General features: G+C 43.4%; 1 protein-coding gene and 1 long non-coding RNA gene across 7 annotated transcripts in view; one reads left to right on the forward strand and one right to left on the reverse strand.

Annotated features, from left to right (window-relative positions):
* The window catches only part of PCDH9 (protocadherin 9), a 1,118,779-nt gene that overhangs the window by 440,731 nt on the left and 660,785 nt on the right, over window positions 1-17,263 (forward strand). The window lies entirely within an intron of this gene.
* Window positions 8,308-13,090, reverse strand: LOC128351360 (uncharacterized). The gene is made up of 3 exons (XR_008319736.1): window positions 13,030-13,090; window positions 12,325-12,436; window positions 8,308-8,690 (listed from the first exon to the last, which is right to left on the reverse strand). It is a non-coding gene; the product is annotated as an uncharacterized LOC128351360 (long non-coding RNA).

The following is a 17,263-nucleotide window of genomic DNA, read 5'->3' on the forward strand; positions in this document are numbered from 1 at the left end:
ATGTTTCTATGTGATGGTACATATTCATGGGTATTCCTTTGGTGTTCTGCTGACAAACAGAACTTCCTGCCTAGAATCGACTTTGCACAGCCAAGTCATGCATGGCCCACCAGTCATATAGTCTGGCACACTAGATTCACACACACACACACACACACACACACACACAGAGAAACTTTTAGATAACAGGGGAGGCAACAAATGCAAGAGGTTTATAGAGCCACAAGTGGCCTGTAGTCAGCTTGCTTGGCATGTCATGTCATCTTGATGAGTCACAGTACAAACTTGTTTGAAAAGGAAAATGGGGTCACAAATCTGTCTCTGATTCCCTTTCCTCTCAACTGCAAGCTTATTGATTTACATGAAACAGTTCCTTTGTGTAACATAACTAGGTTTGACTGAGTTTAATGTGTTGTGAAAATTTCCTTTTGTAGACTTCACAATGTGCTGAGAAATATGTACTAGGTAATGCCTATCATAAGGAAGCAAAAAAACCCAAAAAAACCCAACATGTAGAAACTGACAAATTAAAGAAAATTTGGCATTTTTACTGCATATTTTATTGTGACTGTTAAGCTACACCATTTGTTAGCATTTAACAGCTCCTTCAGATGAAAGCTATATTTTTCAAGAAAATAACTCGTCGCATCAAACGGACGTTCACATGTATTGCTCTCAGGTCTTTGAATTCACAATTTTTAATAGCAGAAGGTTACAAAAATGACCTTTGCAAATGCAAGGCTTTATGAGGGTGGGGAAAGAGAGGTAAGGTATTTTTAAAAGTTTAAAATAAATGTGGTGTGAGGGGGAACAGAAAAGTTTACATCCAGTTAGAACAATTAATGCACAAGGAAAACAGAAATGAGACTGGGAGTGCCCCTATTTTACATTTCAGTAGCCATCTTTGGAATTTGCAGAAACATTAATTGGAAAAACTTTGGCATCTTACAAGGTGGATATCATCCCTATAATCTTAAACACAGTTACAGTTTCTTAACTTAGACCTAGGCCTAGATGGTGAAGCATTTAGAGCACACGGGTAGCTGTGGCTCAAAATGGCAGCTCCCCATTCCTGCTTCTTCTTTCCCCAGTTAACAGCTAGCAACACAAGCATGGCCTTATGCCATACTCAAGAGTTCCCCTACTTCCTGCTCCACTTCACTGGCTACTGCTTGAAGAGTGGGGAGTTTAGAAGGGTAATGATGGCATGCTATGATTAGTAGATGTTACAGGGAGGGGAGGGGAGAAGAGGAACAGACAAGTGGCTGCTATTTTCAGTGTATGCCATAAAGGTCTGCTTCCAGACACCCTGGGATAGGGCTTGATACGGAGGTCATCCACACTATCAAAAACTGAGGCTGTTCATGTGCAGCCAAGACCAGGCTAAGGAAGCCAAGCCCAATCTTGACTGCTTGTAAGAACTGCTGGGATCGAGCCTGATCCAAGTGGTGCTTTGGCAGCAAACCCGCTTGCAGAACTAAATGAGGTGAAGCGAACGAGCGCTCCTTTAGCCCCATTTTCTCGACTGAGTGATGGCTGCTTTTTTGGTGGCACTACTGGGATCCCCACAATGCACTGCACACTCATGTGGTACATTATGGGATTTCCAGGGGATGGGATGACATGCCCTGTCCCCCAATCCTTTGTACTGCCTAGGCCAGCGGAAGATCATCTGGGCATGTGGGGAGTGTGCCCAGCAAGGACCGACAGATCATCTCTGGGGAAAGCAAGTTTGAGCAGACCTCTCTGCCACCTACCCTCAAGCCATTCTCACTGATTGTGAGAAAGGGCTTATTGTGTTCTACATGGGGTTGGGAGCTGTATGTGCTCCCAATGTTTGGTTATGTGGAAGCAAAGTCGGAGGAAAACCTAGGTAGAAGTGATGATGTGGAAGCCTTTTCTTCTACCTTGCTTCCACAATCACTTCTACCCAGGTTTCCTCTTATCCTACTTTCCACACAACCGAAATTGGGAACACACACAGCTCTCAAACCCAGGTAGGACAGTTCTTGATTGTGTGAATTATCTCAATATGTTCTTAGGGGTGGGTGCATTGGACTAGCCCACTTGAGCTTGTAGGGGTTTCCCAAGCCTTACAAGAGTTAGATCGGTCGATTTATACGTCTTGGGTCATACAGAATGTGAAATCAACGGAAAGTGTGATTTCCACATTTTTGTAGAACTTAATGTACAAATCTCTGTCACCTTAGTTGTAGGGCAAAAATGGATCAGGTAGAGCATCATTTTCTCCACCGTATCTTTCTAACCTTATTTGGGGTGTGTTCATTAATTCCAAACCTGCCTGTGGATTTGGATCCACAAGTGTATGATATCTTGAAATGCTTCCAAGAAATAAGAATCAGTAGACAAATTCCAGTGACTGGCTTTTGATTTATGAGGACATAGAAGAGCTGTTCTCATAAGTGATGGCAGCTGTCACGGTACTGCTGTTCTCTTGTTGTTCATTTTACCCAGTACTATTGTCCTTGTGTCTCTGTTTGCTATGGAGAACATAGAGAGGCTCACGGAGTTGAGAAATAATGAAGGTATTTGTGGTTCGAATAGACAAAGGACATTCTCTCTCTCTCTCTCTCTCTCTCTCTCTCTCTCTCTCTCTCTCTCTCTCTCTCTCTCTCGCGTGCACACACACTACATCTATAGAGTTCTATTCATGTGTTGATATTGAATATAAAAAGGAAGACAAGCAGGAAGGTATTAATAGGAGGTGACTTAAAACCTTGCCTAATTAATTTCTCCCTGGATTATTCTGATTTCATTTTATAATTTTTTTCGAAGCTTGTATTTTCATCCTCAAAAAACTTCACATTGGCTTGTGTTTAAATATTTACTCTTAATAAGGTATCATGTGAAAGGAAGCCACTCAGTGGTGGCAATAGTGACGGCCCCAAAACATATCCTGACCCTGCTCAATTTATTTCTTAGTTATTTAGTTCTCAGTTTTTAGCTTTTTATTACTAACTTTTAATTTTAAATGTTTGTAATTTTAAATGTGGTTTTAGTTTGGCCTTTTAACTTGTTTTACTTTATTAACACTTTTACTTGTACATTGTATCTATTTTATTAATAGCCACCCTGACCATTAGTGTACTGGAGGGGCAGGGTATAAATATTTCTTCTTCTTCATCATCATCATCATCATCATCAATACAAGCTACCTGTAGCCAATCATTGGTGGGACCATAAAATTGAAAAAGTTGAAGAAAATGAAGATGTAAAAATATTATGGGACTTCCGACTACAAACAGACAATCATCTGCCACACAATACACCAGATATAACTGTAGTCGAGAAGAAAGAAAAACAAGTCAAAATAATCGACAGAGCAATACCAGGGGATAGCAGAATAGAAGACAAAGAAATAGAAAAAAATCACCAAATACAAAGATCTACAAATTGAAATTGAAAGGCTGTGGCAGAAAAAGACCCAAATCATCCCAGTGGTAATTGGCGCCCTGGGTGCAGTTCCAAAAGACCTTGAAGAGCACCTCAACACCATAGGGGCCACAGAAATCACCATCAGCCAATTACAAAAAGCAGCTTTACTGGGAACAGCCTATATTCTGTGACGATATCTATAACCATTGACAATAAAATTCTGGCATCCCAGGTTCTTGGGAAGGACTCGATGTCTGGATAAAACAAACCAGTCAATAACACTTGTCTGACTGTGTAAACAAGAAATAATAATATCATCTTCTCTGTGCTGCCTTGAGAGTGAGTGAGCAGTTGTGACCCTTTCTTTGCTCAAAGTGTGGGATGAATATTGAGCTGGAAAGGAGATCTCAGGCACAGCATCTGCCAAGGCCCAAGCATCAGCAGGGTGTCACTGACAACTTGAATCCCTCCAAACTCTCAGCAGATGTGAAGCCTAGCAACATCATCAGTGAGCTTTGGTGTGAGCTGCTGCTGCCCAGAGTGGCAGCACGGGTGGAGCCACCATTGTGCAAATGGGTTCGAAGAATCCGGGCCACCGTGCTTCAGGGGCCGTGCCTTGCACCCCAGCCACGCCCCTGCGTCTGACATCAGACGCAGGGGTGTTATTTCGCTTGCAAATGGGGCCACACAGCTCCATTTACAAGCAAAATCCAGCCACTGCCACATTTGTAGTGTGTCCAGAGCAGCTCTCTCTGCCTTTTAGAAGCAGGGAGAGTCGCTCCCGGCCATGCCATGAATGCGGAGCTGGCTGGACTCAATAGGAGATGCGCGGACCCATTTGCGAGCGAAGCTACACCCTCTGTGTCCGAGACACAAGGGGTATGGCTTAACTACTCATCCTGCGTCTGATGTCAGATGCTTACGTCTGATGCAGGGGGTGGGGCTAGGGGGCCACAGCGGCAGGCTGAACTCGGGAGGGAGACCTACAGTGGCCCGTCTCCCTCTGCCCCTGAGTGGCTAGTAGGCAGTGCTGTTGACAAGACTGGTGCCTTGACATCCTTTTTGGCTGTTGTGGACTACATTTCACCTTGGGATGCTGCTCTGCCCCAGCAGACTCAGCATGGCAGATGAGCAGGAGATTATTTTGCATAGGCAAGAACCAAGAGGGTGGTGAGAAGGTAGAACAGTAGCAGCCTCCTCCAGTGCAGTGGTATAAACTCTGGTTTGTTTTTTAAATTGTTAAATTGTTTTAACTTTTTGTATATGTTTTCAGCTGGTTTTATACTATTGTTAACCGCCCAGAGACGAAAGTTTGAGGCGGTGTACAAATTTGCTTAAATAAATAAATAAATAAATAAGTAAATGTGTGTAAAGCAGGCCCACCAATCGTCTCTTATCAACTTCAAATTGACCCTGTTGGATCTCAAGGCCTGTTGCTGCTTTGGGGACCAGCATTTCTACAGCTAGTAGGATACTTGTTTCAACATTATATTTTATTAAAAGGCAAAAGTATGAACCAAGGGCTATTTTTTAAAGGGATTTTTAAAATTAGACAAAGTGCTGTAGTGGGCTTGACTCCATTAGACCATTTTTATGACTTCCTGAAATTAGTTCATTTCAAAGAAGACAGCCAAGCCCAAAGATACTTCTTTTTAATAATAATAATTTGCTTTCATTCTGGAGAATGTCACCTGAAGTGCCACGGAGGGGTGTGTTTCTGTGCTTTCTTTCTAAAACTTCCCAATCAATGTTATTGGCTTTTGGGACAAGAGAGATGACCTTTGCAAATGCTGGTAAATCAAACTAGAGTTCTTTGGAAAATAACAGCTCTTTTGTAATTAACTTAGAATTTAATTTCACAGTAGTTTAACTGAACATGAGACAAGATTAGCATTTATTTATTAAAAACAAAGCACCTCCCCCTAAATATTTTCTATTTTCAGTTCAAATACATATTTTCAATTCAAATAAATATTATGTATGTTCAGTGTGTTCCCAGTCACCTAATGGCACAGCGGGGAAATGACTTGTATAGCAAGCCAAAGGTTGCTGGTTCGAATCCCCGCTGTTATGGGAAACACCTCTATCAGGTAGCAGCAATAGAGGAAGATGCTGAAAGGTGTCATCTCATACTGCGCAGAAGGAGACAATGGTAAACCTCTCCTGTATTCTACCAAAGACAACCACAGGGGTCTGTGGTTGCCAGGAATCGACACTGACTTGATGGCACACTTTACCTTTAAGTTCATTGTAATATAAATTAAGGGATGTGATTGGACGAACATGAACATACTTGAATTAACAAGTGATTTGTGGAACCTTCCTGAGACATTTTTGCTGACTTTATGAAAACTTTTAACTACCCTTGATATTCCTTCGATGTTTTACCCATGTAAGGATTGCTACGTTTTCCTGAAAATATTTTTTAGGCAGTGTTTGATGATGGCCTCGGTCTTATCAGTGTTGCCTATTGAAATTAAAAATTTGGAATCTCAGCAAGACATTAAGGCTCTTCACACGATCTGTGTGTAGAGATGAAAGAGGGTTTGCAGGGAGAGCGGGCTTGACCCGCTCTCCCCGCAGACGAGCAGGGAGCCCTCCCTGGGTGGCCAGATCGGCCACTCAGACTATTACCGGCTCCATCATGGAGCCGGTTGGGGCAGCAGGGTTTGGGGGCCAGGAAGCCCCCAAACCAGGAGTCCCATAAGGCACTGTGCAAGTGTATGGTGCCTTTTGGGGATCTGGGAGGCTTGTTGCAGCTTCCCAGTCAGGAGGCTACTCATGAGTCATTGCAGTGTGAAGCCGCGCTGTAGCAACACGCGGTCATTTAACTTGCTTTTGGGGCACTCTTGTGCCCCAAACTCGGGTTCAGCGGCGGGCTTCATAAGCGGGCTTGCCACCAAGCTGCCACCGGGAGCAGTGTGGTTCCCATTGCTGCACACAAGCAGCAGGACCTGGGCTGGACTCCCTTAGCCTGGTTCCTGCTGCTCATGAGAATAGCTTCATTGAGTCTTTATGGCATCAGATAATGCCCCCTAGCAAAATTTGACTAAAAACTTGAATTATTTCGGTTCCTGTGTGCCCCAGCTAGGAATATATAGAACCCATGTTAGAATGTTTAGCTATCTTTTTTTTTTTTTTTTTTTTTTAAGTATCAATTTTCTTTCCTTGAAATGTTTCTGATCTTTTGGTAGAGCAGGAGCCCCTAATTTGTGCTTGGCATTTTGGTGAAATTTAGAGGTTTCTCTATTCAATTATTGTACTCATTGAAAATCCCGCACTGCATCTCTGGCAGAATGGGCATTCCTTGTTGTCTTGGATACCTAAGCTGAAATGGTTTTTGCCAAGTGTGTATGAATTTTAGTGATAAAGTTTCTTAATCCTAAAATCAACACCAGATGGACATCTAAGCCCCTAAATTTTCTGGAATTGGTAGGCATGTTTCAAAATGAGCGTGAATTTTAGACATTGCCTTTGGAACACTAGAAGATAGAAGATTTCATGGGCACAGGTGGCAGGTTAAGATATATCAAAGTTATTGAAGTAAAAAAGAAAAGCTCCAAATCAAAACAAAGTAACATTCTGAGGAAAGAGAAAATATTCTCTCCCCCTCCCCACCCCTTCACCTGGATTTGTAGCAGAAGCTATGCTGGCAAAGAGAAGTGTGGGAAATTAAGTTCTTGCCTGCACCTTTGTGAAACTGGATGATAACCGCATTCCAATTACTTCTCAGTAGAAGGAGCATCAAGCTTAATTGCTTCTATTCAAGTAGCTATGTCTTTTAACTTGAACCGCATACAAAAGTGGATCTAGGGACACTGAATTGACTACTAAAGGCAAAGTTCTTTTACACATTGCATAAGTCCCTGGAACATTTTTACAACAGTGTTCTGGCAGTCATGGCTCTGGAATTTAGAAATTCAGAATTCTATGGCTGTATTGATGCAGACATCAGCCAAGTGCATGCCTATTATGGAAAACAGTACAGCTTAGGAAGCTCAGCTCAGAGTGTAGCATAATCCCTCTTCACTGTCACCTCATGACATTTTGCTGCCTGAAGCAGAGCATCACCTGGTGGGGCACCAGGGCCTTACTCCCCTCACCATTCTCTTTTCTCTCTCATCAGATCTCAGCCATGGCCCCTTACTTCTTCCAAATCTCTCTCCCTTTCTTATCTGTTGGGAACAGGGCACGAAAAGCACCGTGGTTCCATTTGGTCATCCTCCCTCCCTCTGCAGGCCATCTGTGAAGGTGTGCTGAGAGGGCTGCTGCTGTGCCACTCCTGAGAATGGACCCAACGTCTGCCACCTGTGTTGTCTCTCTTCATGGTAGTTGGTGTGTGTGTGTGTGTGTGTGTGTGTGTGTGTGTTTCCCCCCTTCCCCCTCAAAGTACAGTTTTCATGCTGGTGGGTGGGGAGTGATTTGCCCCAAAGGTGAGGAAGTGTGCAACATACTAATGCTGACAGGCAGGTCTAGCATTCCTATCTGTATCGCACTGCATGTGGGATCCATGGGGAATATTACTGCTGCTTTGTTCATCTGCTGGGAAAGAGATCTACTTGCATTTCTACTGACTATGGACCACACGTGTCATTAAATGTGATTGGCTTGGGATACAACCCACCACGCTCCCCTAATGTCATATATTGGATGTCTCATATACTGGATTAGCCTTTCACTAAATTTGCACCCATTTCGACTGTGACACGTGAAGCCATCCTATGAGATACAGTGTTGCACCCTGACTGTTGCTGGACCACCTCCTTTTTGTGAAAAGGTTAGGCACTTAAAAGTATAACTAGCTTTTATCAAGAGATCCATTTCTGTGTTGTATTTGAAAAGAATACATGCCGTTTTCATGATTAGGAAGTATACAAGTTTTCATGTAATGTGGAATTGCTGCTTGCTCATGTCTTCTGTAATTTTTCTTCCTCTTCACTTGGGTGCCGCCATCTTTCCATAGACCCCCCAAAACCTCACCTGTTCCTTCGAGTGAGGAACAAAATATGACAGTTCAGCTGATGGTGTCAGTGTTGGCAGCCAACTTGAAGGACAGCATTGAACCTTGTAGTGGCCTACCTACTGCTAATTAGCTGTTCGGAGGAACTCTCTGTGCCACAGGCATAGTCTTATCAGTAAAGGACATCTTTGCCATTCACACTGACAGCTGAGATGCAACTGTTCATGAGGAGAATGGCATATTGAGAGGGAGGATGGGGGAGGCGGAGGAGGATTTAGAACAAGTGACAGTTCCAGTGTCTTGAATTGAAGCAGTCCTGAGCGATCATAAACAACTAGAGTGGAAAATAGAAAAGGTAGGAATCAGAATTTATGGAATCAGAATGTAGACATAAAACGACTGTGAAGGAGAGAGCCGCAGAAATGGCAGCAAGCCTTCCCTCATGAGTATTTTGTACAAAAGCTAAAGCTATATGCTGCTGTGATTAATGCAGGCCCAGGGATTTCCTTATGGATGCAATGCAGAAACAGTCATGTTTTTCAGTGGTTGTATCTATGCACATGGATTTTTAAAAAGGGAAGCATGGAAGGAACCAGACCCACATTTGAACAAGATGTATTGCAGAACACATCTGAATAATGTAAAATGCTGTAGATCTGATATCTTTGGAGACAGGCAGAAAACAGTATAGCCCCCCCCCCCCGTCCCCTACCAAGAAGGAAAGGATGGAAAGTACCCATTCAAGAAACACGTGCAATGATTATGACCTTATAGGTGGGGATTCCATCATCAGATTCTGAAGTCTCCGAGAAAGAACTCTGCCTCATACCAAGATTTATTCTTCAGTGTTTTCCCTGAATTATTATTGGTGTAGGGTGGCATTTGTTTATTAGATTTGTATACCATTTTCCCATGATGTGGTCAAAGTGGTATACAAATAATTAAATAAAAGATATTCATTTCAATAAAGCTACAATACCATTGCAACAGCCAAACAAAATGGAGTACCACAGTAGCAAAGATAAGCAGAGAGAATACTGAGCGGGCAGATGTCTGCCTGAAAAAGAATGTCTTGGTCAGATGGTGAAATATAGTCAGTGAGGGGGACAAACAAACTTCCAGTGGGTTATTGCATCACCACCATGAAGGCACTACTCCATATCAATGCCAGTTGAGTCTCTGAAAAAGCTGAAATACAGAGCAGTGGCCTTTTTGGAAATCTTAACATACAGGCAGATTCATGCAGGAGAATCAGTCATTAGGGCAGGCTTGTATTGTAGCGACACTTCTTCCAACCAGAATATTTTTTTCCAAATTGAGGTGTTCTTTTTAAAAGAGCTGCAAACTTTCATCATAATTGGTAGATTAATCAACTCTGTGCATATTAACTTAGAAGCATTATTAACTGAACCTCTGAGCTCAGTTTAATAGATTCCCTAGTAAGTGTCTATAGGATATGACTTGATTCTTTAGTTGGTTGATCGATGGATGAGGGGACATTTGAATTGTTAGGGCTGTGAGTTGTAGGTACACCTGTTTGTTATTATTGGGCAGCATACAGATTAGTCATGATTGAAATGAGTGGGATTTAAGTTAGACACGACTACCTCATTGAATTCAATTGAGCCTAGTCATGACTACCAAGTCTGAATCCCCTAAGCAGTGATTGTGGTGCAAACTCATACCCAAACATTGGAAAGGAGCCTACAACCGGCAAGTGGAATCTCGCTAGGGTGAATCCACTTGCAGCATTGCTGCATATTGATTCCAATCTGGACAGTTTGACAGACAGGTTAAACATCCACAAAAAATGGTTTGTCACAAGGATCCCTGTGTATCCCTTTTGGGGCCCCCCTCATTTAATCTCCCTTGGGATAATAAACTGCTTCCCCAGTTGAGGAGGGAGACTTGAGGTCACATTTCTCCCTCCCATGGGAAGAGAGAATTGGGCCCCTCTCTTTCCACCTATACTGGTGAAAGGTAGACCTGGGGATCCTGGCACTATCTGCTGGGGACTCCTTTTCGTACGTACATGAATTCATTGTTGGAATAACAAGAGTGGAAAGGGTTCCTGAGTCCCCAGAAGTGAAGCGAATAGAGCATCTGCTAAATTACCTTTCCAGGGTGATGGGGTTGGAAGAAGATTCTGGGAGCATAGGTGAAGTACAGCTGGCCTGAAGATCTCGAGGATGACTCAATAAGATTGCATGACCAATTCAAAAGTGGGGTCATCTTATTTAGGATAAAGTTTACTTGGCAAGAACAGATTGTTCTGGGTAACCTCATAAAATGAGGGGCAGGCAATACCTTGAGAAAGGTATTACCTGCCCATTGCTATTTAGGATGGGTGCCAGACAAAGGAGCAACTGTTACCTGTGTATGTACACCTTAAACATATGTGTCACATTCAACCATGCTGGACACCCCATCTACAGGTGTCCACTCAGACCACACATGCAACTCCATCATCAGAATGGGTTCATAAATGGGTTCAGCTGCCCCAGTTTAGGTGCTAGGTCCATTGCAGCCTGCCTCTTCCTCTTCTTTCCTTGGAAGCTTTTACATCCATTTCAATGGGAATTCTAAGTAGAGTCTAAGTAGAGAAGAGAATTCTAAGTATGTAAGCAAATGTAAAGTGATGCACATTGGAACGAAAAACCCCAACTTCAAGTATACTTTGATGAGATCTGAGGTGTTGGTGACTGACCAGGAGAGGGATCTTGGGATCGTGGTGGACAGGTCGTTGAAAGTGTCGACTCAATGTGCGGCAGCTGTGAAAAAGGCTGATTCCATGCTAGGGATCATTAAGAAGGGGATTGAAAATAAAACTGCTACTATTATAATGCCCTTATACAAATCTATGGTGCAGCCACATTTTGAGTACTGCATACAGTTCTGGTCACCATATCTTAATAAGTAGAACTGGAAAAGATGGAGAAGAGGGCAAGTAAGATGATTGGGGCCTGGAGCACCATCCTTATGAGGTATGGCTACAGCATCTGGGCCTTTTTAGTTTAGAGAAGAGGCAACTATGGGAGGACATAACAGATGTGTATACAATTATGCATGGAGTAGAGAGAGTGGAAATTTTTCTCCCTCTCTTACAACACTAGATCCAGGGGTCATCCTGTGAAACTGTCGGCTAGGAAATTTAGGACTGACAAAAGGAAGAACTTTTAATATATGGAATTTTCTGCCATGAGATGTGGTGATGGTCACTATCTTGGATGGCTTTAAAAGAGGCTTAGACAAATACTTGGTGGACAGGTCTATCAATGGCTAGTAGTATGGTGGCTATAGGCCACCTCCAGCCTCAGAGGCAACATGACTCTGAAGAGTTGCAGGGGAGAAACAGCCGGAGAGCGGGCATGCCTTCACCTCATGCCTGTGGGCTTCTCAGAGGCATCTGGTGGGCCACTGTGTGCAAAAGAATGCTGGACTAGATAGTGTGCAAAAGGATGCTGGACTAGAAAGGATGTTGGCCTGATCCAGCAGAGCTGTTGTTATGTTTATACAAGGCAACTCACTAAGGGGTGCATTGGAGGGTGAACAAGCAGTCCAAGCATCGATCGCTTGTAGCATTAACAATCCCCCCAAAACAATCCCCTTCCCCTCAGAAGCAAAACAGGCTTTGCCCTTAAAACCTCTCTGCAACCTTGGTTTTCCTCTGGCAACCCGGGACCACAACCACAAAACCCCTGAGTTTCTAGCCTCCCCCACTCCCCATGCCAGCACACACGCCCCACTGAGGATTTGTCAGTGCTATTAACAGAAACACACATCCTGCACATAAAGGAAGATTGTCTTTCTTTAATTAACTGAACAAAAACAAGGGGTCCACTGTTGGGGATAATGTGGTAGTGTTCCTGTATTAGCTTCAATAGAACTCGTACTGTGCCCAGGTACAGCATCTGAGTCTTTTGCACTTTAAAGTGGAGCACTTGTTTATCAGCCCGCAGTGGTCTTACCTGCTATTGGGTGGTGTGAAATACTCCCAGGTATATCTGCAGAAAACTCATCTTATTGCCTGCACTTCTCTGCCGTTGCTCTGACTCCTCTGTGCTTGCACAGGAGTAGCCGCTGTGTGTATACAGAAATCTGTTTATGTCTGTATGTAGGGTTTAATGTCTCCTTAAAATAAACACTGAAATGTTAACATTTGAGAACTCTCTCCTGCTGCCTCCTTCTTTTCTTCCCAGCCTTTTCTTGCTCAGGAACACGTCAGGTCCAAAGCAGGCAAGGGAAAGAGGCTTATTCTGATTTGGCTATGTCCCTTTATATGCAGGAACTCTAAGGATGCAGTGTCCCTGTTGTGAAGGAGCAGCAAGAGGAGTGAGGCTCTGAGAGACAACCAGTGAGAGATGCAGTCTCCCTGGAATGAATGCATTTCTGAGCTGCTCTGAGCTGACCTCTTCATGGTAATGGGAAGAAAACTTCCTCATGAAATCCAGGTTACAATGGCTGCATACTTCAGACAACACAATGGTGCTTCAGAACCTCTGGTTTCAGCTGCAAATCTCACTATAGAGGGTTCAAATTCAGGTTGGGAGGCAATAACGGAGCTGCAGTTGGGTGAGAGAACTGCTGCTTCACACATTCAGACAATCAGAAAGACCTATCTCAGCTACGTTTACCTAGGGTTTGGTGTGGTGTCTGAATTTGGCCATACTTACCTGAGAAATTTCCTCTTTCTTTTTGTTGCATTCCTACTGCAAACACTTCAAAGATGTCACTGCAAAAAAAAAAAAAAAGTCCTCTATATTTTCTATCTTATTCTCTGTCTCTGCTCTAAGAGTATTTAAAAATCATCATTTGACTGCTGTTTTTCTGTGGGATGGGGAGTTAATTCCCGAGGAGAGGGGGTAGAAGCATATACTGCTTATATTCAAGAAGTATATACTGAGTACTATCCTTATGACATCAAGAAAGAATCTACTTCTGCACTGCCCCCACTGGCTTTGCTTTGTTTTAATCTATGATCTTTTATTTGAAGATAATATGATAATCCACAGCTCATTGGCCTTGGCTACAGCCAGCAGCTATCGGATCTATCCTTTCTGCAAAATTAAAAGACTGCCTCTGGATGTAGGAGATGCAATCTGTTTGTTTGGCATACCTATCTGTTTATTGAATCTGTTAACAGATGAATAAAAAGTTGTTTGGAGCAGCATAATGTTTAATCCAATGAATCCGATAGATGCAGCCTGCAATCAGACTACTTACTGGGGGCCAGGACTCGCACAAGCCTGATCTACAAAGCCAGAAATAGCCTCTCAGCCATGTACTATAGCCTGGTGTACTGTAGCCATGTACTGTAACTTGGTGAGCCCCTGCTTTTGTACTCCCAGGCAGGAAGTGAAAGCAAGAGTTTTATTGGGTGCTTCTGGTGGGCTACATTTGGCTTAGTGGGTCATGCATTGCAGAAGCTTGCTCTAAGGAGACATGGAAGGCAACTATACAGCTTTACAAATAAATTGATGGCTCATGATATACCATGAATCATTTGGGATATCTAATGTTTCAGCTTTGTTGCTTTTAAGCAGGTATGGGTGAGTCTGATCAGTGCCTGGGTGGGAAACCACCGAGAATGCCTATGAAAGATTGTATGGAAAAATCCCTGGTGGGAAGTGCTTTGGGCTCTCTAAAGTGTTTTTTTATAAATGTTAAGTAGTATGAATTACGTTTCAGCATGAAGGACTATGGACTATCCTAACCCAAAGGCCCTTATTCCAGCACTAAATTCCGGTGACTTTTATGAGTCTTTGTAGCTGGATTCACAATACTAGCTTCTGCTCACTTCTGCTTTTCCCCACTATCACCTTGTGGCTTAAAAAATAAATAAATTCTGCAGTACATTTAGCTGCCATGGCGGCAGCCATAAGCATAAGAGGACCAATCAGTCAATACTAATATGTCCACACTGTGGTTCCCTTATGACCTTGAAGAACTTGACAAATGACTCGCAATATGGAACAGACAGAAGTTTGGTGATAAACCCCCCAAAATTATGGTCTGCCCAGTGATGAAGAAAAATAAAAATGGGGAAGTAAGGAGAGAGATATGTTTGGTTTAAACAAGACACGATAAATCCTGTAACTAACTCATGCTGTGTTGGTCCAGGGCTGGAGCCACTCAGCTTCATGGTAATCAAGACTTTCTCAGTAAAGCTCAGCACAGTATTTACTGTACTCGCCTGCCCAACACTTCAGTGCTTTATGGCTATCAACACTTGATTATTGCTGGAGGCTGCAGTGGTTATTGATAACTATTCCAGACGCATCAAATGCATGTGGAAGGAAAGCAATCAGCAACGTGAATCACTTCTCCTGAATTTCCTTGGCACCATTTCCCGGTAGTTAACTTTCAGGATGCTGGTTAATCACCAAGAGCATGGGAGGGGTTCAGAAACGCTCATAGAGTGGGGAAATAGAGTGGGGGAAAATGTCATCTAAACTCTTTTAATCATCCTTTAGAAAGGACCGCATGACTTGGGAATTTAAAATATATACAGATGAACTGCAGCCTTCTTTCAAAAGAATCCAGTTAATAGCATCTGTAACAAAGATTTTGAAACAATAAACCTCTGTTGTTTTCTGTGAGCAGTGCACCTGTACCCTATTATAGACAAAGATAACAGCCCTGCTCACACATTGTGGTGGGTCTCACGATTAGTAAGACTCGCCTGAATGGAGTTAGTGGGGAGAGCGGGTTTAGCCCGCTCTTCCTGCAGATGAGCACAGAGCCGGCAGTTGTGTGGGCAGCCGATCCAGCCGCCCAGGGCTGCTGGATCGGCTGCCCACACAACTGCCAGCTCTGTCACAGAGACAGTGGGGACTGAGGGTTGCGCAGGCCCTGGAAGTTCCATGATGCCCCACGCAAGTGTGCAGGGCACCCTGGAGAGACCCCCATGGCCGGGAGGCTTGTTTCAGCCACCCAGCAGGGGTCTCCTTCTGTGTTGCCGTGCCGCGGAGTCACACCGTGACAACACACAATAAAATAGACAGGGTTAGCGGAGCATTCGCTCCGCTAACCTCGTCTAAGGGGAGGGCTACCTAAGCAGGTTACCCGCTTTGAGGAAACCGGGCTTGCCTGCAAGCCCGGTGGCTCTCACGCTCACCCAAAAGAGGGCTAGGCTTCTCTCTCTTCAATGTTCGTACAATGAGCACTGTGTACAAAGGTACAGATCTGTATTACGGATGTGCACAAATTGAATTTTGTGTTTTGTTTCTAGCTCAAAACAAAGTGCAGATGGCTGAAATATTTATTCAGTGGTCAAACCGGTTCCAAGTGTTTTGGCCATAGGAACAATGGGGAAACGCAAAACACCCTACCCATTTTTCCCCATGGGTAGCTCCTAGGGACACCAAAGTGTGTTGGGTAGTTAGAAATTTGTTTAAAATCGCCTGCTTGCCCATTTATTTTGTGAGTTGGGTGGTAGGTAGCACCCATGATGACCTACCACACAACCTACTATGGTGTCCCTAGGAGCTACCCATGGGGAACAACAGGGTGTTTTGACTTTCCTCATTGTTCCCAACACACATTTCCAACACAGTCCAAAAATGGCCAAAAAAGAATAACCCAGAATCCACTGCCAGCCACAGTGCCTGCGCTGGCTGCAGTAACATCATTGGCACAAGTTCCTCTCTCACACAGAATTATGACTCCTTATTTTCTATCATTGCAACACCTGCCACAGCAGCACCCTTAGCAGCAAGCATAGCCATAAGCTCAACTGGAGCAACTTCCTCCTTTGAGTTCCCTCCTGCCTCCCTCCAGCCAATGTGGGGGCATAGGGAGATCACAAGCTAATTGGAAGCCTGTGCCAGACAACCAATCAGCAAGAGAAAATAGGCCTCCAAAATGGCACTTGAAATTTCAAAATGTTTCGGCTCAAAAGTGGTTGTTTTGTTCTGAGCTTGAAACAGGCCCTTTATTTAAATGGTGTTTTGTTTCAAGCTTGAGACACTCTAAATGACCTGTTTTGAGTCAAAACTTTTTGATGTCAAAAAGTTTTGCACATCCCTGATTTGTATACAGGTACAGTTATCTACATGTTATGTTAGGGTTAACAGCCGTATTGTACCATGTGGCCTGTATCATGCATTTTAGGGGTCTATACCCAGATACACTTTTAAAACGAATGCAGGTAAGTCATTTACACAAAAATATGTATGAGCACACAGAAATCTGTACTTTTGTATAATATCTGAATAGGGCTTAAGTTCAACACACATGCAGTCAGTGTACAGTGTACACTTGTACAGTTGCTCACATGTTTAATGCATGTACTCTACTTAACTGTACCCTGCTTTGGAGGAGGCTTGTATTTAGGTCAGTTTGAACGATATTGCCACCACAGTCCCCGAAAACCAGCGGGCTCTCATATGGCCCAGATACCAAACTGCCACCCCCCAGCCCATGATTACAGAATGCACTGGGAGGATTGTGAGGATATTGTGGAAAGATGGAAGGATGTACATGCAGTGCATTCATTTTCTAATGATGTGAGCTGATTCAGTGAGGAAAATATCATCCAAACTGTCCTTTTCACTTTTAAAATGAACACACAAACAAATCATTCACACAAAAACTTCTATATATGTATATACATATGTACAAGGTAATGTCTGAATAGGACTATAAAACTGCCTTGCTACACAATGGTATTAAATTATGCACTGAGAGAACGTCTTCAGCATGGCGTTTCCATACTTACCTAGGCTGTGGGCCCTTTTTACATGGTGTCATGGTCATGTGCTCTCCATCATACCCAGAACACAGCACCTGGCACACAGACTCCATAGGCTGCACTGCATGTGTATAGGCCAGGTTGCACAATTCTTCCCCTTTAAAAAGAATGAGGAATATATCACAATATTGGATTCCAAGTGTTGGATTCCAAGA

This window comes from Hemicordylus capensis, chromosome 3 (assembly GCF_027244095.1).
Source record: "Hemicordylus capensis ecotype Gifberg chromosome 3, rHemCap1.1.pri, whole genome shotgun sequence".
Taxonomy (NCBI): Eukaryota; Metazoa; Chordata; class Lepidosauria; order Squamata; family Cordylidae; genus Hemicordylus; species Hemicordylus capensis.